General features: G+C 41.2%; 1 long non-coding RNA gene across 1 annotated transcript; it reads left to right on the top strand.

Moving 5' to 3' along the window:
- The first annotated feature begins 362 nt into the window (after nt 1-362).
- On the top strand, nt 363-1,801 carry LOC134450442 (uncharacterized). Its single transcript, XR_010035092.1, has 3 exons — nt 363-426; nt 1,228-1,353; nt 1,704-1,801. It is a non-coding gene; the product is annotated as an uncharacterized LOC134450442 (long non-coding RNA).
- The last annotated feature ends 9,839 nt before the right edge of the window (nt 1,802-11,640 follow it).

Genomic DNA, 11,640 nt, shown 5'->3' with positions numbered 1-11,640 from the left:
GCATCATCTCAGGACTGTCACTTTGCTATCTTCTACCATGATTGACCACCTTAAAGCCCTATGTTGTGTAGACCTGTGTAGGTGAAGTCATCCTGCACTAGTTGGCCACTTGGGGCGCAAACCCGCTACCTTCCGGCAGAGAGGAAAGAAGAAGAGAGGGGAAAGTTCTATTGGCCTGTATTGTTACCTCACCGACGCCGTCCGCCATTTTGATTTTGGTAGTCAAGGACGCGTCGCCAACGGTTCATTCATTCAGCATCAGTCAAAAACATGGCTAACACCGGCACAACCGACATTACGCAAAGGACCCAAATTGCCCCAAATACACCCAAAATATATAGGCACACAATGTGCTGCTAGGTGTTACAAGTCCACAGGAAGGAACAAGGAGGTGGCATTTCATTCATTTCCCAAAGAAAAAAAAAGGTATAGTTTCGTTTTGATAGCCTAAGCCTGATGTGCAGATGTCAGATGGGCACAATATTGAGCAACATGATGAGAACATTGTGTGTCAAAAGACATAACTTTGTGTGCTCTTTAACATTGCGAGCACAACATTTAATTTTCTTTACTAGGCACTGATGTACCTTTTTTTCACTCTTATTTAGAAATGCATACTGTCGATGAGCTTTTTCGCAAGAAGGCGTTTTCAATGTCCAGCACACTCCACAAGGTTTTAGCATAGCATACGTCACTAGAAACTATTATTTTGCTCGTATAAATACGCCAACGACGTGCCACATCAAGTGCTATAACTAACTAATTGTCTTACCTTAAAAGGATGTGTTTGGGTAGGCAGATGATGCCACCGGTTATGTCGCCGTAAAACAAAGTTGGATAGCCTGCTAGCGCAACAACCCACTGGCATGATGAATCGAGAGGCGCTGAAATGATCTGACAACTGTGCAGTGGGCTTTTGTTTATTTCGTGTTATGATGATGCCCACATATGCATCTAACATTTTCCTTTCAAAATTTAACTCAATTAACTTTAAAATCGCCAGACTAAACATATCCACGGCAAAGTATCCAGTCCCTGTGTCCTATTGAAGTGGAGAAACTCACATAGACTTTCCTCTGACGGAAACTCAATTTCAACAAAAAAGCCAGACCCCTATAAATTTGTTGTGTATCTCCCCCTAGTGGCAAAATAGAAAACATGAACCAGCGCAAATGTTAACCAAGGATATCTGTGATATTAAAACACACTACTGTTATTTTTCTGCAGGTGTGCAGAATGGATTAATAACATCAGGCGGGAGGACCTATGTGGTTTACAGACCGATGAAATGAAGCATAGGAAAGTATGCAGTGACCATTTCGCCATTTCACAATTTGTGAACCCATTGGACAGGTAGAGACATTTGCCATTTCATATTCTGAAAATGACACTTGATACTCTATAAGTTTTCAACACATACTGTAAACCCAGATGTTTAGCCTGATTACTTGTGGTAATGTTGCAAATTCAAAACACACATTCACAAAAAATAATTTAAATGTTCTGTTAGCTTTACAAAAAAATTACAACTAATTACATATTTAGAGAGCCACACATTGAGTGCTCCTCCTCTACCATTGCTGGCTTGAATCAAGCATAAGGCTTTTGCTCCTCACAAGCAGAGAGCGTCGTCAGGATCCCGCAACAGGTTACACACACTGTATGACATGGAGAATCATGGCTTGTATTTATGTTCCTTCCAGGATGCTGCAGTCATTCACCGTCTAGCCATGCCCCCTGTTCACCAAAGGCCATTCCAGTCCACTAACAAGAGGCCATCCCCCTCAACCTTTAAGAACTTGCCATGCACTCAACAATTTGTATATTGCTGCACTCTGTATTGTGCATGTATTTGTTCTTTCCAGGATGCTGCAGTCATTCACTGTCTAGCCATGCCCCCTGTTCACCAAAGGCCATTCCAGTCCACTAACAAGAGGGGGCCATCCCCCTCAAAACCTTTAAGAACTTTGCCATGCACTCAACAATTTGTATATTGCTGCACTCTGTATTTTATATCACTGTGTATGTATGCCTCCATCTTTTGGACTTTCATGGACTCATTCTGTTGCAACAGTTGAGATCCTTCCAAACTGTAAGCTTATTTACATTGTCAGACCCCCCTTGCCTTTCATTGATGTTGACTGTGCATTGAACTATTGTCATTGTTTGATGACCTCTTTTATTTTTAATTTCAACCCATATATGTTTGAAAGTTCTAGACTTTTTCCATGGGATGTCTTCGATTTGCGGAGTCACCTTATCCTGGTGTCATGTTTTCTGTTGATTGCCATTACCATCCTACATGTGTCTTCAAACCAAATCATATCTCAAATGTATTTATACATACTATATCTAGTTGACTCAAAGTGCTTTGGTGCCCTTGTCCTTGTGTTTGTCCTCACATTTGCCTGGAGTTCACATAATATTGTAAATCCTCCTGGATTTCACTTGTGCTTTAGCATCTTTATTACCTCCTTCGATTTACCCCCCCCCCCCCCCCCCCCAATTCAGTAAAGACAAAATAAATTTGAGTCTTTCCCAGTCTTCATCGCAGTCTGTTCATCTGAGTGGCAAAGCCTTTGTTCATTGTACAAAAAAGTCAATATATGTTCATTTGTGCAACACTAAAGTTTTGATTACACCTTCAACATTTTTTACTCAGACAATTCATAACTGGGCTTACAGTGTGTTTTGTAGAAATATAAACATTACAATACTTTGCATTCTGCAGGAAATCTGGCCTACTGCCAATGGCCGTACCCTGGCTAGTAGACTGTCCCAACCCCCCTAAATCTCAAGACACAGTTCGTCCACCACCCCGAAAACGGGTCGCACTTGAAATTGAGACAACAGACTCAGAGATCCTGGATAGTAAGTGATTTAATGGCAAATGGTGGTAACAGATACATTCTGAGTGTTGAACACTGCATAGGTAGTAGTCTGTGCATAAGTCTGTTGTTACAGTTGTCACATTTCTTTTTAGGCACTGGATGTACTGGCCAGTGTCAGCAATGACAACACAGTGGAAAAACTGAAAAGAAAAATTGGCTGCTACAAATCAAAGCTGTCAAGGCTAAAGAAAAAGACACCATCTATCAGCAAACAAACATTAAAGAGGGAAATTTCCAAAGTATTGCCAAAACAAGCCGCACAATTTGTCAACGAGCAAATTGATAATGCCAAAAAAAAACCAAGGGCCATTCGGTGGAGCAACTTCATGAAAAGTTGGGCGTTACAGGTTAAGGGTACAGGGCCAAAAGCCTACCGAAACCATGAGGAGAATTTTCAAAGCTCCCTACAGCCAGGACCCTTTCAAATATCTTGCAGAGAGTAGACATCGGGCCGGGATGGCATGAACCTGTGCTGTATGCACTTAAACATCAAGTGCAGCATATGGAAGAGCGAGATAGGCACGTTGCCATCACATTTGATGAAATTACATTGAAATGTCAGCCTAAATTATAACATCTCGAAAGATGAAGTAGAAGGGTATGACGAAGGGGGAAGACCAGCCAGACCATGCAGGGGTTTTTCATGATCCGTAGTCTAACTGGGAAATGGAAACAACCCATAGGTACTTCTTGTCATCTGGGACCATGAAGCATGGGGTCTTAAAAACCAAAATCATGGAGGCGGTGGAAAAGGTGCTTGACACTGGCTTCACTCCCATGGTGCTGGTAATGGACCAAGGCAGCAACAAACCTGGCAGCCTGTAGAAACCTGGGTATAACAGAAGAAAAACCGTACTTCTTTGTCCAAAAGCCAGAAGATTCATTTTTTATTCGACCCCCCCCATTTAATGAAAAAACATCAGAAACAATTTGCGAAAATATGGATTTTACATAGGGACAAATTGGCAGAATGGGGAGACATCACTGAAATGTTTAAAATTGATTCACAAAGACAACACCGAATGGCACCCAAGTTAACCCAACGGCATCTGTCCCTCACTGCCTTTTCAACAATGAGTGTGCCTCTCGCCACTCAGGTAAGCCACAAGTGAAAACTGTCATGCAGGCGTATAACATTCAATTTACAATCTTTATCTATGGTCCTGAAAATGGGATTTTTTTTATTTTTTTATTACAGGTTCTTAGTCATTCTGTTGCGGCTGCACTGCTCACCATGGCAGACATGGGGAAGCTAAGAGAGGGGGCAAAAACGACGGCAGATTTTGTAGCCCACTTTAACCAGATGTTTTGACTGCTTTAACAGTAGCACATTGTCNCAGCAGCACACCACAAAAGGATGCCTTCAGAGAGACACATATTGATTTTATCAATGAAGAGTATTAACTGGCTGGCATCTGTCAGATGTGCCAGTGGCAACAGCTTGAATTGCCTAAATGGTTGGAGGCATAACCTAAGAGCAATCAAGGAAATCTGGGCTGAATTGAAAGGTAGCAGCAATAAGGCATAATTATTCAAATTGAGCTTTGCTAATGCTAATGAGCTTTGTCCACCACTGCTGTTTTTCTGCTGTTGGCCAATGTACTGTTTGTCATTTGCATTCACAGAGAAAGGATTTTCAGTTTCTATTTACGAGGCACCTCAACCAGGACTGCCTGGAACACTTCTTTGGGGTGATCAGCGAAGGGCGGGCACAGGGACAATCCAGACCCTCAGCAATTCCGATTAGACTACAGGCAGGCCGTGCTAGACTATCTAATGACATTTGGGAGAAATACAAATTGCGAACCGGAGGAAATACACCTATTGCTGCAATTGTCCCATTTGTTTGAGGTAGACGAAACACCCTTTCAAAAACAAAAGTGTCACAACATGATTAGTATACTGTAAGTCTGTAATCTTTTGCAATGATTTTGTAGAGCTGCACTGAGTCATCGCAGATGGCAACTCCCCATCCATGCATGCACCGCACTGACCATGCCTCACGAGGTACACGAAACACCCTTTCAAAAACAAAAGTGTCACACATGATTAGTAATACTGTAAGTCTGTAATCATTTGCAATGATTTTGTAGAGCTGCACTGAGTCATCGCAGATGGCAACTCCCCATCCATGCACCGCACTGACCATGCCTCACGAGGACACGAAACACCCTTTCAAAAACAAAGTGTCACACATGATTTAGTATACTGTAAGTCTGTAATCATTTGCAATGATTTTGTAGAGCTGCACTGAGTCCATCGCAGATGGCAACTCCCCCATCCATGCACCGCACTGACCATGCCTCACGAGGTACACGAAACACCCTTTCAAAAACAAAAGTGTCACACATGATTAGTATACTGTAAGTCTGTAATCATTTGCAATGATTTTGTAAGAGCTGCACTGAGTCATCGCAGATGGCAACTCCCCATCCATGCACCGCACACTGACCATGCCTCACGTACAGTCTACTGATGAGGAACCCACATTCCCTGGACTGGACAACACAGAGTTCATGAAGGGGCTGGACGTCATTGAGGGCAATGTGTCAGTGTACCTTGCTGGCTATGTGGCCTTCAGAGCCTCTGCCAAATTTGATTGCAAGAGTTGTGTTACGCTGTGGGAGGCAAACGAGGAGGACAGAGATACACTCAAGGAGAAATACACCTTTTTCAGATATAAGCAGTTCAGGGATGGGTTATTCCCACCAAGTGTTGTATTACAGCGTACAACAGAGCAAATTGAACACATTTTTAGATGCCAATACCCCCACATTTCTAAAGGGAAACATGTCCTGGCACTCTTAAAATCTGCAGTATATCAGAGTGTGAATTTGGATGCTGTTTATATGTTCCGCCAGCTGTCTGTCCTGCAAAGAGTTTCCTTGTTAATACATACTTATTGATGAGGATAAAATTTCAACTGAAGGTGGGCAATCAGAACGCCAAAGCCATGAAAACAAAGAAATCAAGAAAATTAATGAAATTGACATCGAATTTTGACCCCCCCCCCCCCCACCCACACACACACACACACCTTTTTTACATGATTGGTATTGATTCCAGCCCCTGATCACAGTCAGAACAATAATGTGGCCCCCAGAGTAAAAAAAAAGTTTGGGGACCCCTGCCTACAGTAGCTTCAGGTTGCAATGAACGACGGGCTGTGCATACTGCTGAAGACACCCAGGTGGAGCAGTGCATGTTATCTTGCTCCGACAACTAATTTTTTAATTATTTTTTTTTTACAAGGAATGTGTAATCTATATAAACAATGCTAATTAAATAAACATAGCCATCATCAAGTTTATCTCTTCAGCATGCTTTTGACTCTTGATCATTTCACCTCAGTAGAGCTGATTTCAAATGAATGTATGAGTCCCCCTCTCAGCTGGAGATGATGTGCTGCGGGTTGTTCAGCCAGGGTGCCAGGTAGTGCGTGAGGTGCATGTTCTGCTGTCCCAGGAATCTTGTACAGGTGGCTCTTCACACTAAATCTGCCATATGTGGTGAGGAGTGACACAAAAAAGAAAAAATATGCATTATTGTGTTAAGCTTACATGCAATGTTGACTGAGTTGCTAAAAAACTGCCAAACTTAAGGTATTCTCTGAGTTGCAGAAAAAGTAATGCATTGCTGTAATTAATGCGTTGCTGGTTATGGTTTATCATTTCCTGCCACTGACTTCAAAACATTTGACTCCCAAGTCAGGTAAAAAACACGTTTCGCCTCACATGCGTTGGCTCCCAAAAAGTTAACTGACATCGGTCATGAAAACACCTAGAAGTACTCTAGGGGCCTACAACAGTCAAATGATATCATGCACATTTCCTGTTCACGTCAGGGTGAACATTAGGAGTGAAAATGGAAGTTTGGAATAAAAACCGGAACAACACAGCAGCAGAACTAACGTTGGTTTAGTGTACTTAGGCACGTATCCTTTTTTCTGAAGAACTAGCACTTCTAGAAATTACACATGCCCATCGGACAAAATGTTCGCTGGCTGATGAAAATTTATGAAACTGGCCGGGAGACTAAGGCTAAAATTCCAAACAACGACTGGGAGGAGATGTGTTAACTTCCATTTATATACTTACGAATAAAATAGTTATACTCAACATAGGCCTAATAATTTAACATCATAGACACTTAGCTGTCCATGGAGATATGCTAACGTTAACGGCCGACACACATCACCCACTGTCCAGAAAGATCCATGAATACAACCATAATATTAAATCCATTTGATGACGAATATAAAGATAATGACGAACTTACTGCTAAGTGGATAGTTACTTGTCATATTTATGCAATACAAAAACATTAAGCCACTTGCCTTTTCAGGAAGAGTCAGCGTTGCGTCTAGAAGTTCCCAAAAAGGAACTTTTTTGTAGAGTTGCCGTTTCCAGTCATCACGGGTTTTTTTTTTAATAAAACGTAGAAATCAACTATTAATCCCGTATCAAATGAATACAATGCGAAATAAGTGAATTTGATGAAAATGTGGTCGACAGAGAAAACAACACACGGTTTCATTCCTCACTCATGTATGAGTCTGAACATTGTGTTATTTACATGGAACGTCCATATCTAACAAAATCAAAATGGCGGCGCGGTGACGCCATAGAGGCAGCTGTTTCCGCTCTCTTCTTCTTTCCTCTCTGCTTCCGGTCAACAATCCAGTTCGGCATGTGAAGCACAGTACCATATCACTGAACTAAAGGTCTAGAGACAGATATCAATACTGTACTGTAGGAGGGAGGGTGGGAGGGAGATTTATGAATGTGTTGGCATCCATTAAATTTAGACTCAAGGTTCTGTAGATGATATTAAAAAGGTGTAGGTGCTCTTCATGCACATGCTCATTAATACCCCTTAATGTTCCAAAACCACTTTCATAACGCCACTTAGTGAGATATGCAGCTCTAATTGTATAGCTCAGTGTTTCTCAAGGGGGGCTTTACAGCCCCCAAGGGGGAGTTAGGGGGCTCAAGTGGGAGCCCTCACTCCGCGCTCAATTTCAAATCCATTTTATTGTTTGATACTATAGGGGGCATTTGCATGCTTATGATGGGCATTGGGAGGCTTATGATGAGGTCAAGGGGGTGTTTGCTCAAAAAAGATTGGATAGGTTACTCATGGATCAAGGCTCCATTTCAGATTGCGGTAGGCTATGTCGACTCATCGTACAGATCCATATGTTTTCCATATGTCTTCATTGCCAATACAATGCCTTTAATAAAAAAGGGGTAACAAATGTTTGAAAAAAAAGAAAACACTGAACCTCTGATTAAAAAGATGTAAAAAAAAAAATGTTTGACCAGAAATGTTGTTTGTGTTGTTTGATAATTTGTTAGCCCCAAACTTGGTATTTCAACACAGTTCATTCAGCTGGTCTGGTCATTTGTTCGTGTCAAACGTATTTCAGCACAGTTCAGTAGGCCTATGTCCCATTAGAATAATGACCAATCTATTCTGTGCTGCTGAAGATGCTAGCACAGAGCCAGGCAGATATGAACATCATGACCAGCATCGACACCAGCAGCTTACTGAGATGCTTCCTGAAATCAAAAGGTCTACTTTGGAAGGTAATGTAATCCTCTTGGCATGTTCTCCTTTGCAGCTGTTCTCATTTGGTCCTTCCAGACTCTGTGTAAATCCTGGTGCCACTCAAGGTCTGTCTTGGTTTGCTCTCTTGCTTTGACCTTGTGGCTGCATCTTCGAGTTGCCTCTTCAAAGGTCACAACTCTTTTGAAACTCTCAGGCCTCTAAGGAAACTTTCTCCAAGTAGAAAGACTGGCCTCAATAGCTTTTTAGGTTCTCTGGAGATCAGTGTGATCGATGACTCTCTTGGGGTCCTTCACCACTTTGTCAAGCTACACAGGCAGACCTCAGTCAGTTTTCCAGTGTTTGTTATTTCCTTGGGACAGTCTTCTTGTGTGTGTGGGAGAATAGTTTCTGTAGCACTGTGTAGGAGAGTTCTCATATTGAGTTTGGTGCATTTTGGAACGCCTTTAGGTTTTCATAGAAGGCCGGAATACCAGGCCGCCTGCTTCCTTCTGGACTTTTCCTGCTTCACCTTTTTCTTTGTAATGTCCAGGGGTCTTATATCCTTCTGGGGGTTGTCATGGGTGGTGGTGGTGGTATTGGTGGTGGTGGTGGTAGATGTAACACTGTGGGTCTTCCAAAGTTGTATAAAGCAGGAGTAGAAGTATTCTTACAGATGTAATTACAACACTAGTGGGATGATATACCGTATGATTTCAACCATATCATGCCACAAGTGTTGCAATTACATTTGTAAAAGTACTTCTACTTCTACTTTATATACCTCTGGAGTCTTCTGGGGGGTGGTGGTGGTGGTGGTGGTAACACTGTGGGTCTTCTGGGGGATCTGGCCCACCTCCACACTAGTGTCCTCCTTGAAGGTTTTGACGCAGTACAGGAAGCAACTGAAGAACAGGAGCTTCAATCTACCTGCCTGCTTACCCGTCTTGTATAGTAGGCCAGTCAATCTAGCTCTAAAAAGGCCCAAACCCGGGATAAATTGCAATAGTAATCGTTCCTACTTTTAAGTGATCCTTAAACCCCCTTGTATCACATATTAAAAATCTACAGCCTTATATTTAGTGGAACATACTTTTTTTCAAGGTCAAAGTTGACAGATTTCCCATTTATTTCTCCATAGGGAGACCATATAAGACAGGGCTATTCAAATGGAGGCCCTGGGGCCAGATTCGGCCCTTGGATGGCAAGGCTCTGGTCCCCCATAAGGTCAGAACAAAATGAAAACAAATAATGTGTACTATCTGGCCGTGCATAATTTGCAATCAAAATCAATAACACTTCAGGTTGGGGATATCTCTACTATGCATTCACATGAGAGTGAAATATTATCTAAAACAGTGTCATAAATACTAGACCATCCTAAGGCTACTAAGAAATAGAGAAGCCTACCTGTTCTGTCTGGAAAGCTTTCCGCTTGTTTCGCACCCTAACTTAAGACATTGTGCTGCTTGCACGGTACAGATTCTATGTTCGGCCCCTTCACTGGAGGGAATTTGAAAAACTGGCCCTTGGTGACTATTAATTGAATACACCTGATATAGGAGATGCAAGGTGAATAGGGCAAAATGTGAAACTATGACATATTCATTTGAAACTTTCACAGTTGGTAACTCACATTCAGGCAAACAATTTTTGTATTGCAAGTTTTCTGAAATATGATGATGGAATATGCAAATGAGGTCATATGTATAGAAATATGCGATAAAATCTGTGGTAGCAGACCAAGCATAAAACAAATTGCAATAGTAATGGTTCATACATTATATTGATCCTTCAACCCCTCTGTATCACATATGAAAAATCTACTTTCATCAATTCAGTGGAACATACTTTTCCCAAGGTCAAAAGTATCCGATTTTACCCACGAAATAGCAAAATGCATTGGAAATCTGCAACTTCTGACCTTCAAAAAACTATGTTCCACTAAAGTGATGGAGATAGATTTTTCATATGTGATGTAGGATGGATAAAGTATCAATAAAAAGTATGAATCATTATTTTTGCATCTTGTTTCATGTTTTGCCTGACATTGCATAATTTGTCACATATTTAAGTAGATGTGATCTCATTTGCATATTTAATCATCATATTTCAAACAACTTGCAATACAAAAAATATTTGTCTTTGCTTCCGTAAATTACTGTGAAAGTTTCAAATTGATATCTCATTGTTTAAAATTTTAGCCTATTCCCCAAGTATCTCCATATTGTCTCCCTATGGGAAAATGAATGAGAAATCTCCAACTTTGACCTTGAAAAAAAGTATGTTCCACTAAATATAAAGCTGTAGATTTTTAATATGTTGTTTAGACATACCTAGGGATTACAAAAAACTTGGAATGATTACTATTACAATTTTTCCCGGGTCAAACGCCAGATTGACTGGCCTATAGGGTGCTGTGCAGCCAGGGCAGTCACCCTCTACTTCTCCAGATAGGCTATGGGCTCTAGGCAGTCATGAATTTCATTTAGTTCACAAATATCTTAAGGGAAAAATATAGAAGAGAGGTGCCGGTAGAAAATGTAGAAGAATTATAGCCATCTAACATGTACAGTGTTATGGAATGAGCTGATTGCAGGTGCCACTAATGAAGTATTATCCCCAAGCACCGTAACATGCTGATGAAGGTCCAAAAGACCAAAAGCCTGCAGCCTCAGCAAAGCCTCTTTTTTTGCACCTGAAATGTGTGCATTTTTTTCCTTTTGTGGACAAAAATAAAGTTTAAATGTTTTCCCAATCACATGCAAGGATTTTTCCTATAAAACTCTTTGCAGACCAACAGATATGATGTAGCTCCAGATCTAAGTTCGTGGAGCAAGGCGGAACAAATTAATCAGAGTCAGGTTATACCATATGGGCCTATAATACACCCCCAGTTTCCTCCTGACTCAACTAGAACTGCTTGATGCTTGGATAAGAACGAACCATCTTCAATCTCCAAGAAGTTGCTTACAATGAATAACATGACCTGGATGAAGAATGGATGCGAAGCTTCAAGGGCATGTCAAAAAGGTGAGTTTGCCCTCACAATAACAGTTCCACAATAACAGTTCCAATTCCATGTGTTTAAACTCTTGACACCTTTAATGTATAGAAACGGTAAATGTCAGAATAATTACACACATCCCTAGAAACACAGAAATACAAGGCATTCGAACAGTCAGAGAGAGAGAGAGAGAGA

The sequence above is a fragment of the Engraulis encrasicolus genome, chromosome 6, assembly GCF_034702125.1.
Source record: "Engraulis encrasicolus isolate BLACKSEA-1 chromosome 6, IST_EnEncr_1.0, whole genome shotgun sequence".
NCBI classification, from domain to species: Eukaryota; Metazoa; Chordata; class Actinopteri; order Clupeiformes; family Engraulidae; genus Engraulis; species Engraulis encrasicolus.
The sequence above is the reverse complement of the archived record's forward strand: the minus strand, read 5'-3'. Positions and strand labels throughout refer to the sequence as shown.